Below are 13,070 nucleotides of genomic sequence, written 5' to 3' on the forward strand. Positions count from 1 at the left end.
CATACGCCATGGATTTCACGTTGTATCATGGGAACAACATTCACATTAGCTTTGTGTATGTCTTGGTAGCAACAGTCACCACGGTTCTTCTTATCTATGACCTTTTCCATCATCAGCCCCTGATTTTTATTTCTTTGATTGGCTTCAGATTATCCTCCATTTTTTGCAGGAAAGCTTTGTGGGTGGTACACATTCTAAATGTGTATTTGAATTTTGCAAATTCAAAACCGTGTTCTTTAGTCCCTTGGTGTGAAAAACAACTAAAACTAGAATTGAAGTTGTGAATGTATTTTTCAGCCCAATCCCTGGCTGTGATTCCTCCTTGCCTTCTGCTCTAGAGGGTGACTGGCCTATGCTGTCGCAGCTTCTGTGGACCCCATCCTCTTGTCTGAATCTTATCTTCCCAATTTGTTATGAGGCAGCTTCCTTTCATTCTTTCACATCAAACACGCCCATGGGGTGTGTGGGTCATGATAGTGTTGTCTTGTTTCTAGTTGGGGGTTTTCTTTCCGGTCCTATTTCCATCCTAACCTGATTATGTGTCCCCTCCTCTCCCCTCCTGGTCACGGTGGTTTCGTCTCTGGAGCACCTGCTTTCTAAATTAGGGATCTGCCCTCCATCCTCCACACCTACAGACTTTTTCTCTCTGACTCTGTTTCTTTGCTTTCTCCAATGAACCGGCCCTCGGCTGAGGACCGCCCACATCACTGCACGGCTTTTCTGCAGGGACAAGTCCTTCGTTTGCAGCCTCCCATATATATCTCACTTGCACTCGTATTTTGGGTATCTTCGTGCTTATGCCCCAGGTCACGGAGCAAACCTTGGATGCTTGCTTTTGCCCCAGCCTGTCCTTTCTCTGTAGCTCCTAGCTCCTGGGTCACAGGAGTTGCGGCTCCTTATAGCTCTCCGACACAAACAAGCAGATGTTCTCCAGAAGTCTCCTCTGTGTAGAGTTGAGGACTTTTAAGAGCTAACTTGGCTTTTAATCCTTTAGAAAGTATTCCTTTCCACAGCATCTATTTTCCCACAGGCTCATGTTTGAACTTTGGCTCTGATGCTTTTTTAATCCCCTTTAAATGGGCAGAGGCCTGTCGGGGGCTGGTATGAGCCAGCGGGCCCAGCAGTGAGCAAGTCTTCATCCTTCGTGTCAGCTCCTGCCTGGCCTGGAAGGTCTGGATGTTCAGAGACCCTGAGTCTTCTTGTGACCCCCAACAGGCTTTCAAGTGGGGGGTGGCTCCCAAGAGTATCTCATCCCCCTTGGGAGGTCAGGGACTCTGTCTCGCCTGGACATTCTCTTGAGAATGGAGGACCGAGTGTCCCTGTGTGCCCCAGTGGTCTTGCTCTTTCCTCCTGCCCCCGCTCCAAGGGGCTCTTGCTGCGGACTCTGCCCCTTCCGGTGAGGCTCACCTCCGCCCACCACCTCCTCTCCTGCCACGCTGCTGAGAGCCGATCCTTGAGGTGGGATGGGAAGAGCTCCTGCTGGCCAGACCCCACCTCTGCTGCTGCCTTCTCGGTCAGCGCAGCAGTGTCTGGGCCCTGAGGTCAGGCCCAGGAGCGAGGAGCAAGCCTCAGCCTCCATCTGCACCTGAGGAGGACTCTGTCATCACGGGGCTCAGATGTTCGGGCAGGGACATGACAAGAAGTTGCCTCCCACCCACTCGTGACGTGCCCATGGGGATGTGACCAGAGCTCAGCACCTGTTTCTATTCACGGGGTCACGGTGTGATGCTAGTTGTTCTCACTTCCCAAAATACTTGGAATGGGAAGCTGGGCAGAGGCTGTGCCGATGGCATAAGAAGTCGGCCACCGTATCAATCCAGAAAGCCGGGCCACTTCTTTACAGACTTGGTGGAAGGACCAGACTGTTCCTCTCTCCTCCAAGGGTCGGACCAGCTTGCTTGGTCATGGGGGTGACGGCCGTGGTTGTGGGGAGGAGGACACTGTCAGGGGGGATGGCCATGGTTGTGGTTAGGAGGGACACTATCTCCCCGACGCATCCGGTTCTGGGAAAACTGAAGCCATGCGGGCCATGACATGTGAGATGCAGCCAGAATTCAAACAAAACTGAGGTACGCAGCCACACAGCCAGCTCTGGGACGTCTGCAGATGGGCTGGGGGTTTCCCGGTTTCCCGGGGAAGGCCATGGGGACGGCTTCCTCCTGGTGCAGCCCTGGGGATGTGAGCCATCCGGAGTGCTCTAGAAGGTGGCCCACAAGGAAAACAGCAGCATTTCTCCCCTCACAGACTCCCTGGGTCTTTCATATGCCATTCTTTCCCCTTCCCACTGACCCAAGGACCTGTGAGGCCAGCGGGGCGGTGGGGAGGCATGGATAAGGAAACTGAAGCTACCCAGGTGTGCACCACAACTATCACCCTGTGGGCAGGGGACACAAGCCCACGCAGAAAGTGGAGATGGCAGCCCTAGAGGGGGGCGCAGTGGGGGTGGTCCACGCAGCCCCTGGCAAGCCTGGGTTCTGTGCTCTGGCTCTGGGAGGGGGGGCGCTAGGGGGGCCGGGGCCAGATGGTGACGCGGCATCCCTATGACCCAGGGCCTACATCACCCAATACCTCTCGAGTCTGATGGGGACTTGACATTTAAAGTCATTTGAGTTGGGACTCAGATCCTTCAATTCCATCTGTAAAGACTCATCTCAAAGACGCATCCCTGCCACATGCTGTAGCCCCTACCCCGTGACGCGTGCGGACACCGCCGGGAAGGGGCCCCTGCTCCCGAGGGCTGCCGTCTGGGCGGCGGAGCTGGGCCGAACACCGGCCTGCCCAGATCTGGGGGGTGGGCCGGGACCCGGGCCGTGCGGGTGACCACCGGCCCGCGTCATGTGGGGCACAGCACTGCGCTGGACGGGGAGGAGCTCGGCCAGGCAGCTCCCGCCTCGTGTGCACTGACCGGCTTCCCGCTTACGTGACCCCTTTCTGCAGTGCTGTTGGGGGCCGCTTGCCTCCGTCCTCCACAGAGAAACACAGCCCCGAGCAATGTCATCTGGGATATCATAAGGGCTTATTAAACCAATAGGAAAGAACATGTTTTTGACCACTTTGCCAGTATTTCTGCCCGATAAGCTCATGAAACCTGGACTCAGAGAAGAGAATGAGCTCTGACAGCTCCTCTGGGAACTCGGGATCCCTCGGAACTTTCCCCATCTTTCTCTCTCCCTCACTGCCGGCAAGGTGACCGCCTCATGTTCGCGGGATCACAGGGACTCCCCTTGACTGGTGGTGCAGCAGGAGCGCTCCTGGCAGCGGATGGGGCAGGGGAGGTCCACGACGGGCTGGTGGAGGGGGCGGCGTGGAGGGGGCAGCCCGTCCGCTCGTCCAGAATGGGGATCCCGTTCAGCGGGTCGCTCTCCGACGGGCCCCCATGGGGGTGCGTGCCGTCCCAGACTTCCCTCAGGACTGCTGAGGTCTGGGGCCATCAGACCTTTTTGGATCCCAGAGCACCCCTGCCCCGGCACAAGGAGCTGCTGTGGGATGCTGGTGCCTGGCCAGAGCCCCCGGGGGGGGGGGGCGCTCTCTTCCGCTGATTCAGCAAATACTTCTGAAGTCACACCTCAGCCGTAGCTGATGGGGACAACGCACATGGGACCCTGCGCTGCCTCCTGGGGAACCTTGCTGGGTGCCCGTTGGTGCGCCGAGAGCCGGGGGCTGTGATGCTTCACCCCTGCGTCCCTAGCATCCAACGTGGAACCGGAAAGCATGGGGGGGGCGGGAACAGCGTTGGGGGAGGGGAGGGAAGGGAGTGCGGATCACGCGACCCAGCTGCCCCTGCCAGACCAAGGGGACGGCAGGCCTCGGCCTCCTGGGCCCCACACGGGGACCACAGTGTGGTCCGCTGGGCAGGATGATGTCCTGTCTCTGGCGTCAGGAACACTCGGTCCCCAGGTGGCGGGCTCGGCCCAGGACCTGGCTTCTCTGGGGCGCGTGTTCCCTCCCAATTCAACCATTTGCCATTTATGTACTTGGGACGATTCAAAGAACAACTCCTCTAACGAAGATGGGGACGGACGCGGCGCCGTAGCCGAGAGGAGCTCCCGGCCCCAACCCAAAGGGCCCACGGAAACCACGCGGGCTTGGGCAAACCGGTGTTCTGCCCCGGGCGCATTTCTGCCGGGGACGTGAAGAATGTCACAGCTCGCGGTCCCCACCGATGCCACGGGGGCCGCACACGTCTGTGCTCACACAGGGAATCTACCGCAACGTCCAGCCACTGCCGTGGTGACGGGGAGCGTGGCTCAGAGAACAGCGCGGTCGCAGACCGGGTCCACAGTGCTGCTCGTGCGGGAGAACCAGCCGGGGCCGGCCTGCGCTGCGTCGGGGTGGGTCGCCGCCACCCGCTCGGTCTCCCTGGACGCTAATCCTACAAACCTGACAGAAGCCTTTCGTCCTCGGGAGCCCCCCAAATGGGTACAAAAGCACGTCCCTATGGGCCCCTGTGGGGCAGGAGGGGCTCAGCCACAGGCCCCGGGCCACAGAGTCAGCCAGAAAATCTCCTGCTGAAAACCCCGTTTGTCCTTTATTTATTTATTCTTTTAAAAGATTTTATTTATTTATTTATTTATTTGACAGACAGAGATCACAAGTAGGCAGAGAGGCAGGCAGAGAGAGAGAGGAGGAAGCAGGCTCCCCGCTGAGCAGAGAGCCCGATGCGGGGCTCGATCCCAGGACCCTGAGATCATGACCCGAGCCGAAGGCAGAGGCTTTAACCCACTGAGCCCCCCAGGGGCCCCCTGTTTGTCCTTTAGAGGCAAATCTGCGACCCCCTCGCTCTGGTGCTGAGACGTGTAGTGGTGTCCCAGGAGTGGTCACTCCCTCTGCTGGGACCCAGTGTCCAAGGCAGGAACCGCTCACACAGCAGCAGCTGGACTGGCGTGATCCGACGGGGCCCTTGTCCCTTCCTGAACGATGAGGGGTTTCCTAGGCCCCAGGTTTGTCTCCTGTACCCCACCTTTGGTCCCCACGCCCTGCCGACCTCCACCTCCTACCACGAGGCCCCTTCCCCGAGCACCTGCTGGGGTCCTCACCTGCATCCCAAGTCCCCAGACAGGGGCCGAGGTGAGACAGTCCAATTTGCTCCCCAGGTACCCGGATCCACATGAAGCTACAGTCCTTTCCGTGCCATCCCTCTGTCTTGGCATCCTGGGCCTGGGGCAGCTCCAAGGCTGAGGTCACGTTTCTATGAGGCCAGCCTGGGGCAAGCCCAGTCTACACCAGTCTACACGGCGGCGGAGACCCCAGGAGGGGAACGTGGCCAGTGAGCCGCCCCCAGAGGCTGGGCCTGCCAGGAAGGCTCTCGACGCAGAGCTCGGGGGGTAGGGGGCTCTGCTGGGGCCTAGGACGCTGCCTGGCCGGGTGACGGCAACCCCACCAGAGCCCCAGGGACCGCTGTCTCCCTGTTCCCAACAGAGACAAGGGGGGGACCCACCACACAGCAGCCAGCTGTGGCCTCCGACCAGGACGCCCCACGCCGTCTCCCTTGCGGCCCAGAATCTTTTTTCTTACATTGGTTTTCAGAACGAGCCGCAAAACGGCAACTGAGACTCCGCTGTGTAATAAAAGCTTCTAATTGCTGGGATGGCTCATTGGAGATCAGAGACAAACCCAGGGCCCCCAAGCACCTCCAGGAGGCACTGCGCCCCTGGCTGGCGTCCCAGTCATCCCGTGGGCAGGAGCTCGCAGCTGCCGGCGGGTCTGCAGCGCCCTGGGGCCGGGGCTGCTGAAACGGACGAGCCGCCTGCTGCCTGACGCCGGGGACGGGCCCACGGAGCCATGCCCGGTGCCTGGGCGTCACTCAGAACTCGCCGGCTGGTGCGATGGGAGAGTCCGGTTCCCCGGGGGCCCAGCTGGGAGCACAGTGTTTGGGGATGGGACCTGCTGTGCCCGACGCTCCCAGGAGTCCCAGAGCTCGGGAGTGAAGGAGCCGCCGGCAGCTGTGGGTGCGGAGGGAGGTGTGTTCCCAGCAGCCGACAGCGGAAGCGGACTCACGGGGAGAGAGAACACGGCGGGCATGGAACCGCAGAGGCCCCCAAGGCCGCCAGTGTCGGCAAGGCTGTGGGAGGTCCTGCAGGAGGGGTCCGGGAGGACCAGGAACCCCTTTCCCGAGAACAGGAGGGCCACTTAGTGGTGGATTTTGCTTACTAGGATTTTCCCCGGCTTGCCTCCATGGCCAGCCTCCAAGCTGCCCCTCACGGGTGCCGGGTTCTCGGCCGCGCTGGCCTCCCTCTGACCTTGGACACCCTCGTGCCCACACGTGCGCCTGATGCAGTGACCATCCATGCCCCTCATCGTCTCTGTGTCACGCCGGTGGCTGCCCAGTCCTCTCAGTCACTGCAGACCCCGCGCTCCCTCCCCTCCAGCCACAGCTTCTTATCTGCCATCTGTCCGGGTCAGAGTGACCTCACACCCGTGGCGCCAACTGGCCTCACCAAAGCAAAGCTCACTGTCCCCTCCAGCAGTGGCCCACGGCCCCCAGTGCATGCTAAATGAACACCAGCTTCTTCCATAGGTCCCAAGGTCATGCCTCAATCCCGGAGATGAACTGGACCCTGGGACTCCTAAGAAGCCAGGCTCTCTGGGAAGCCGGCCCCAGGGCGGGCTCTGTGTGCACCTGTCTCTCTCCTGACTGTCTCTGACCAGTTCTGACCTGCTGTCACCTCCGGGAGAAGCCACCCCAATCACCTACGTGAGGCAGGCTTGTGCCCATCGGGGGTTCCCGGGGCCTCCCCAGGGGCACGTGCACTGCCCCACAAATGCCGGGCCCACAGAACAGGTGTGGGTGAACACCCGGGGAGCAAACGCCCGGTCAGCCCAAAGCCTGGGGACCGACCACTGCAGCAGGCTGTGCCGGGGCTCCCAGGGCCTCATGCTGGACACGGAGCACTCATTCCCAGCCCAGGGGGGCGCCCAGAACAGAGGGGGCCCTGCTATCCACAGACACTCTCCCTGAGCCCGGGGACCATCGCTGCAGTCTTGGGATTCCAGGCTGGCTGTCTCCTTCCTCCCCCGATGGAATCCCGAGTTCCAGGTCCAGGACAACCCGGCACGGCTGAGCTCTGGCTTCGAGGGGCTCGGCTGAGCGTCAGGCCTGCTGGCATCTGAGTCTTTGTCCGTGACCCATTTTTCCGTCTGGGTTGAGAGGACGCCTTCCCACCTGTAGCCCCGCGCTTGCGGCCGCGGACGGACCTGCGCTCGCCCCACCCTTGGTGAGCACGCTCGTGGAAGCCCGAGTCTGGGAGCTCTGGGAATTCGGGTTTTAAGTACTTCTTTGATCATCTGTTCTCCGCGTTTCTCTACTTTTGGACCTTGTAGTCTTCAGAATTCCTGAGCTGATCTTCTAGAAAAAACTAGTCTAGTTTTTTCCTCCTTATCTGAAAAAATCGACTCCTCGGCTGAGACTTCCTTGTTCTACCGGATTGTTACCAGAACCAGTTACACACTCACGCTGGTGTACGTGAGCACAAACGCTCACGCGTGCGTGATCCCACGAGTACGTGTGTGTACATATGCGTGCTGTGCACATACTGTGTCCCCCGTTCTTATAAAAAGATACATATTCTTGATCTTCTTAGCATCCACGTCTGCATCCTGACACGACCATGACTCTCCTCTTCGCACAAACCTGGGGCTTGGCGGCTTGTGGGTGACGGGTCACCCCTGTGTCATGGGCAGCCCGGCCCGGCTCGGGGCAGGTTGGCAGGGGCGCCTCGTAGGGGAGCATGGCGGCTGCGGGGTGATCGCACCCCCTACGTGGGGCTCAGGGGCCCGGAGCCAGACGCACCCCCAGGGGAGGAAGGTTCAAGGCCGGGGCCGGGCGCCCCATCAGCATGCTGTCCCCGCCTCACTTTCTGACCAGCTTCTGCTCCCACAGGCCACCGGCCAGCTTTAGGACCCTGCTCTGCGGGGCCTCCCCCACCACCTCCAGCACCCCGTTCCTCCGGTTTCCCCCGCTCGTGGTTGGGCGGTGGCTCTTGGTCACTGTCGTCAAGCAGTGACCCTTTGCTGCGTCCACGGTGGTGAGTGTGACGTGAGGAGCTGGTGGGCAGATGGTGGGCTTCCCAGAAAGGTCCTCAGGCCCCAAACCGCAGTGACCTGGGATTTCAGCCTTGAGCCTGGTAAGTTAGTGAGGGGACGGGTCAGCTCCCCAAAGTCATATCCACCCAGAACTTTCCATTTTTGGAAATGTCATTTGGAACTAAAGATGGGATCGAGTTTGTGACCAGGAATCATCCTTGAGGTGGGAAGAGCCTGGGTGAGCCGGCGTCTTCACAAGGCCCGGCTCTCGCGGTCATGCGGTCCTGTGACGACGGAGGCACACACTGGGTGATGCGGCCACACGCCCCGGAGCGCCTGGAACCCCAGAGGCAGGACGAGGCTGGACAGACACCCCGCAGAGCCTCGGAGAAGCACGGCCCTGACATACCGTGGTTTCAGCCGGTGAGAGCGGATGTCTGCCCCTGTGAGCCTCCAGGTGCGGGGGCAGGGGTCGGGCCGCCAGAGCCTCGCAGGGCGTGTCCCCAGAAAGAAGCCGCAGCGTCCCCTCCGAGAGCCGAGGGCCTGCGCGCCTCAGGACTTGGGTCTCCGGGACGTCGCCTCCACACCTGCAGTCAGCGTGACAGGGTCCAGGGTGTCCAGACTTGTTCCCCTCGCTGGTGTGAGCCCCCGGTGGGTCTGTCTGCCGCGGGGCCAGCTGGGAGGGCTGGGATGGCTCGTCTGACCTCCAGGCCACCCAGAGGAGCTGCTCCCCACTCCCGGGGACCCGAGCACGGTGCCCCGACCAGCTCGCCCACCAAGAGCGTCCACTTCTGCCGCTTCCTCTCCCACGCGCTCTGCCTTTCCTCCTCTCCGTCTCCCTGTCACTTTACACAGGCGTCCTGAGGGCAAAAGCAGGAAGCACCTATGTGCTGTTCTTTCAACTGGGAGCCCAGGACGAGCACTGCTGAGTTTCTACGAACGGTCTTACAGGAATCTCCATGCCGGTGTGTGGGGCTCAGAGCCAGGGCCCAGTGCTCGGGGCCCGGTGCTTGGGGTCCAGCACTCGGGGTCCAGGGCTCACGGCTACGTGTACCCTCCTCCTGCTGTCCACCCCGGGCAGGTGCCTGGCTCAAGGAACCGTAAATGGTGTCTGGCTGGTGGAGTCAGGAACCACATGCTCCAGGTGCCCCCAGAGCAGAGGCCCCACGTGTCACTCTGCATGGACCGCTCAGAGGGTCCAGATCTGGCACATGCTAGGCCCTCAGGGGTACACCTGGAATCCAGGAACGCAGAGACCTCATGGGTAACTGGGCAGTGTGGACACGGCGAGTTGTCCTCAGGACGGCAGAGCTGGGCAGTGGCCCCCAGCCTGGCCTGTGCTAGCTCACACCCAGGACCGGACACTTGGCACTGCAGGAGACGCCCGTCGGCAGAGCCCAACAGGACTACAGAGAACATAACCCACCCGGGGGCTCACCTATCGCGTGATCTGGTTTGCAGTGAGCGCCGACCTCTGGGACCGTCAGGCTGGGCCGGGCGTCCCCTCCCAGTGTCGTTCAACAGAGACACCCCGCCGCTGCCCACACCTTCCCTGGCGGTCCCCCCCGGACAGCTGTCGCAGATGTGCTCAGGCGGTGGCGGCTGTGCCACCCGTCAGAGCCTGCTCATGGGAAGTGTTGTTGGGGGAAGGGAGTTCCCAGGAAATCCCAGGTCCTGGATAGAACTAGACGGACACCCCAGTGAGGGGTCCTCATGCCTCACAACGGGCCGTTGACACAGGACGGAATTAAGAGGTGTTGCGTAACAGCTCCCGGGGAAGATGGGTTCCCTTTTGGCTGGTCCATTCTGATTGGGGAGACGGGACAGCAGTTCACGTCGGGAGCCCGGCAAAACGTACACGTGTGGAAGTGTGGTGGAGCGACTCCCGAGTACAGCATCATGGTGGCCGCCAGCACGCGACCCTTGTGAGCTCAGCCTCTAGCATCTGAGGACGCGCGCGGCATGGGGAGGGCAGGAGGGCACTTCGCTCTCGGGGTGGACCCAGGCTGGGCGCTATCAGCGACTGCGGAGCTCAGGGAGACCGTCTCTGGGGATGCCATGGGAGGGCGCTGTCGCCCTGGGGGACAGCCTGCAGCGTCCCCCACGTCTCCTTTCCTGGTGCTGACTGGCGTCCACGGGACCAACCCAGGGTGGGAAGCGGAGCCTGGAAATCCTGCGCGGATGCCGGATCTTCCCCGTTTCCAGGACGGTGGCTTCCCCGCGATTCACCGTAACCTGCAGCCGTCACCGCGTCCCGCTGGCGACCCTGCGTGCGGGAGCTGCGCTCAGCCGGACTCCCCCTCAGGACACGACATTCTCTGATATTTTTACTTAATTTCTTCTTCCTTCTCCTAAATGTGGGTCACGACCCAGCAAATTAATTTCACGACCCACTAATGGGGTGAGGACCTGACCTCCGAGGAGCGTCCTCGGAAACGCACGCGTCAGCACGTTCCCGGGCTCCACACAGGTGACAGCACAATTAATTATCGCACGTTCTCATGTCCGCCCTGAGCGGGGGGCTGGGCGGGGGCCTGTCAGGCCCGTGTCCGCCGCCGGCTGCTGCTGGGCACAGAGACGTGAGCGGCACGGCCCTCGCAGAGGAGTGGGGCGGGACGAGGTCGGGGTGGGGGACAGCCCTCCAGACATGACTGTGGCCGCTGAGGGGGCTGTCACGTGGCCAAGCAGCCACAAGGGCGCTCCAAGCCCATCTCACGGAAAACCTACTCGTGGTGAAACGGGACGCGGCGGTGCTGACCGACGTCGGTGGAGGGACCGAGCTGCCGTCCTGAAGACCGGACCACACGCTCCAAGTATTTGGTGTTTGGGCCGAGAGCCTGAGTGAGCTTTGAAGAAAGCTTTGCGAACGGCCACCACATGCAGGGCCGCTGTCAGAGCCAGAGACGCGTCTGCAGACCCCTGGGGCGGCCCGAGCCTCCAGCATCACCACGCAGCCCCTCAGCGGGACGTGCCAGCCCAGATCCAGAGCACGCGCCCTCCACACGGCCAGGAGCGCCGGGCCCCAGGCGTGCACCCCTGTGGGGGGCGAGGAGCGCCGAGAGCGAGCCCTTCGGCAGACTGGCCCCGGCCCGCCCAGCTGTCCTGCCCACACCCGGGCCGGCAGGGGCATCTGCCCGAGGACCAGCGGCCCCCCAGGCGGGCCCCCCTGAGAACGGGCAGACGGGAGAATCCAGCTTCAGAGTTAAAAGACGCGTGGGCTTGTGCTAAACCAGACCCAGGGTTTGGAGGGGGGGCCAGCAGGCAGACAGACCACGTCTGCTGCCCACTTCCGCCTGTGGTTTTCACAGCAGCCAGACCAAGGCAAGGGTCCTGAGTTTCTGGGCCTGTGGGGTCACGGGACCAGCCTCAACAAGGGACTGCATCAAGGAACAGAGCCTGCCTTCTGGCGCGGGGCCTGCGAGAGGGGCTGCAGGACGGGGCTGCAGAGCTCAGGACTGGGGGAGGGCTTGGGAGCCTCAAGTCACCCGTGAGACCTTGAGCGGTGCTGCTGGGTCACCTCCTCCAGCTGGCTGGCCCCCAGCACCGGGCTCGGGGCCTGGAGTGCAGGCCTGACCCCACAGTCACACCCCAGGGCCACTGAGGTGGGCGGGTGGTGTGGAACCTCCCCCCAACGCCCTCCCCCAGGTGCTTGTTAAAAAGACCCCGTCACAAGCATGTCCCGCCCTCAGGGCTGCCATGGGCCCTGCGGGGAATCCACGCACTGACCCGCAGCTCCCAGGGACGGGGACAGTGACTGGCTGTCTAGAATCTGCTTGTTCCCAGCTCTCTGACTTTTGGGTACAGCACGCAGAAAGACCCGGAAAGATCCAGAAAGGTAAGCTACCTCCTGGATGCCCCTGGAGGGGACAGCACACGCCAGAAGCCCCCAGGCCCCTGAGAGCCACCCGGTAGGTGGCAGGTCACGAGCCGGTGATCCCCACACACATCAGAGGTGCGAGGCCCAGCTGGCCGGCTTCCGTGCTGGGCGTGGGCGGACAAGCAGGCGGACATGGCCTGGGCGGCTTCTGGGCTACAGAAGGCTCCCTGTGGCCTCCCCGGCCTGTTGGCTGACAGCCGCACTCCGCCGGTGCCGTGGGTCCTGCCCACGCTGCCGCCCACACAGACGCGCCTGACCCCCACAGACAGACGACCCGTCCTCAGAACATGCCCCCGAGGGGCCCGGGTCGTGCTTTTCCTCGGCAGCCACAGGAGGCCTGGACATGCGGCTGGACGGCCCGCCGGGGCTCCCCCGCAGAGACTGACCCGCGAGGAGGGAGGAAGCGGGGCGGGTTCTCCCCCTCCCCAGCGCCAGGGGCTGCAGCCCCCATCTTGTGTGACCCAGTGAGGACACTCGGATGCCAGCCGGGCTTTCCAGATCCTTCCCTGCGGGCCCCAGACCTCCCTGACTGGACGTTCCCAAGACACAGAGGCGGAAAATCAAGGCCTGGAGATCACAACCCACTTCAGGTCTCAGGTTCTATGTGGAGCACACGGAAGAGTCAGGATTGGGGTGACAGGCAGCGGGGGGCAAGCAGAGGCCGCTGCTGGACTGGCCGAGATCTGCAGAGCCCCAGCGCCCAAGCCTGTGGACGCAGGCGTCGGCTCCTGTGGCTCACACCATCGTGCGTGGGCCTTGAGGAACTTGCCTTGAAAAAGGGACCTCAGAGAGCAGCCCCGGAGCCCTTCCCCATCCTCCCCTCCGTCCCCTCGGGACAGCAGCCATGGGGCCCAGGCGGGTCTCGGCTCCTGGGACAGAGGGTATGCAGGGGCCCCTCAGCGGGCTCTGGGAGGGACTGGGGTGCCCTTGGGGATTTCAGGGTTGGGGCCTCTGCTCCGGACGGCCACCACGCAGTACCCAGAGAGGAGCAGACCTTGAGGACCGCGTCCTTCCCCAGTCCTGCTCCCTAAAGAGGCTTCAGCGGCTGTGGGGGGTCCTAACCCGTCCTCCTGCCTGAGCACACCCGCCATCCCAGCAACGAGACGTGACCAACCACCCCGTGGGGCTCTGAGCTGCCTTCTGGGCGGACGCCTTCAGGCTGGTTCTGTCC

The 13,070-nt window shown here is 62.3% G+C and overlaps 1 protein-coding gene across 2 annotated transcripts in view; it reads right to left on the minus strand.

Moving 5' to 3' along the window:
- TAFA5 (TAFA chemokine like family member 5) overlaps positions 1 to 13,070 on the minus strand; it is a 182,050-nt gene that overhangs the window by 13,976 nt on the left and 155,004 nt on the right. The window lies entirely within an intron of this gene.

Source organism: Lontra canadensis, unplaced genomic scaffold (assembly GCF_010015895.1).
Source record: "Lontra canadensis isolate GAN:19392208 unplaced genomic scaffold, GSC_riverotter_1.0 scaffold84, whole genome shotgun sequence".
Taxonomy (NCBI): Eukaryota; Metazoa; Chordata; class Mammalia; order Carnivora; family Mustelidae; genus Lontra; species Lontra canadensis.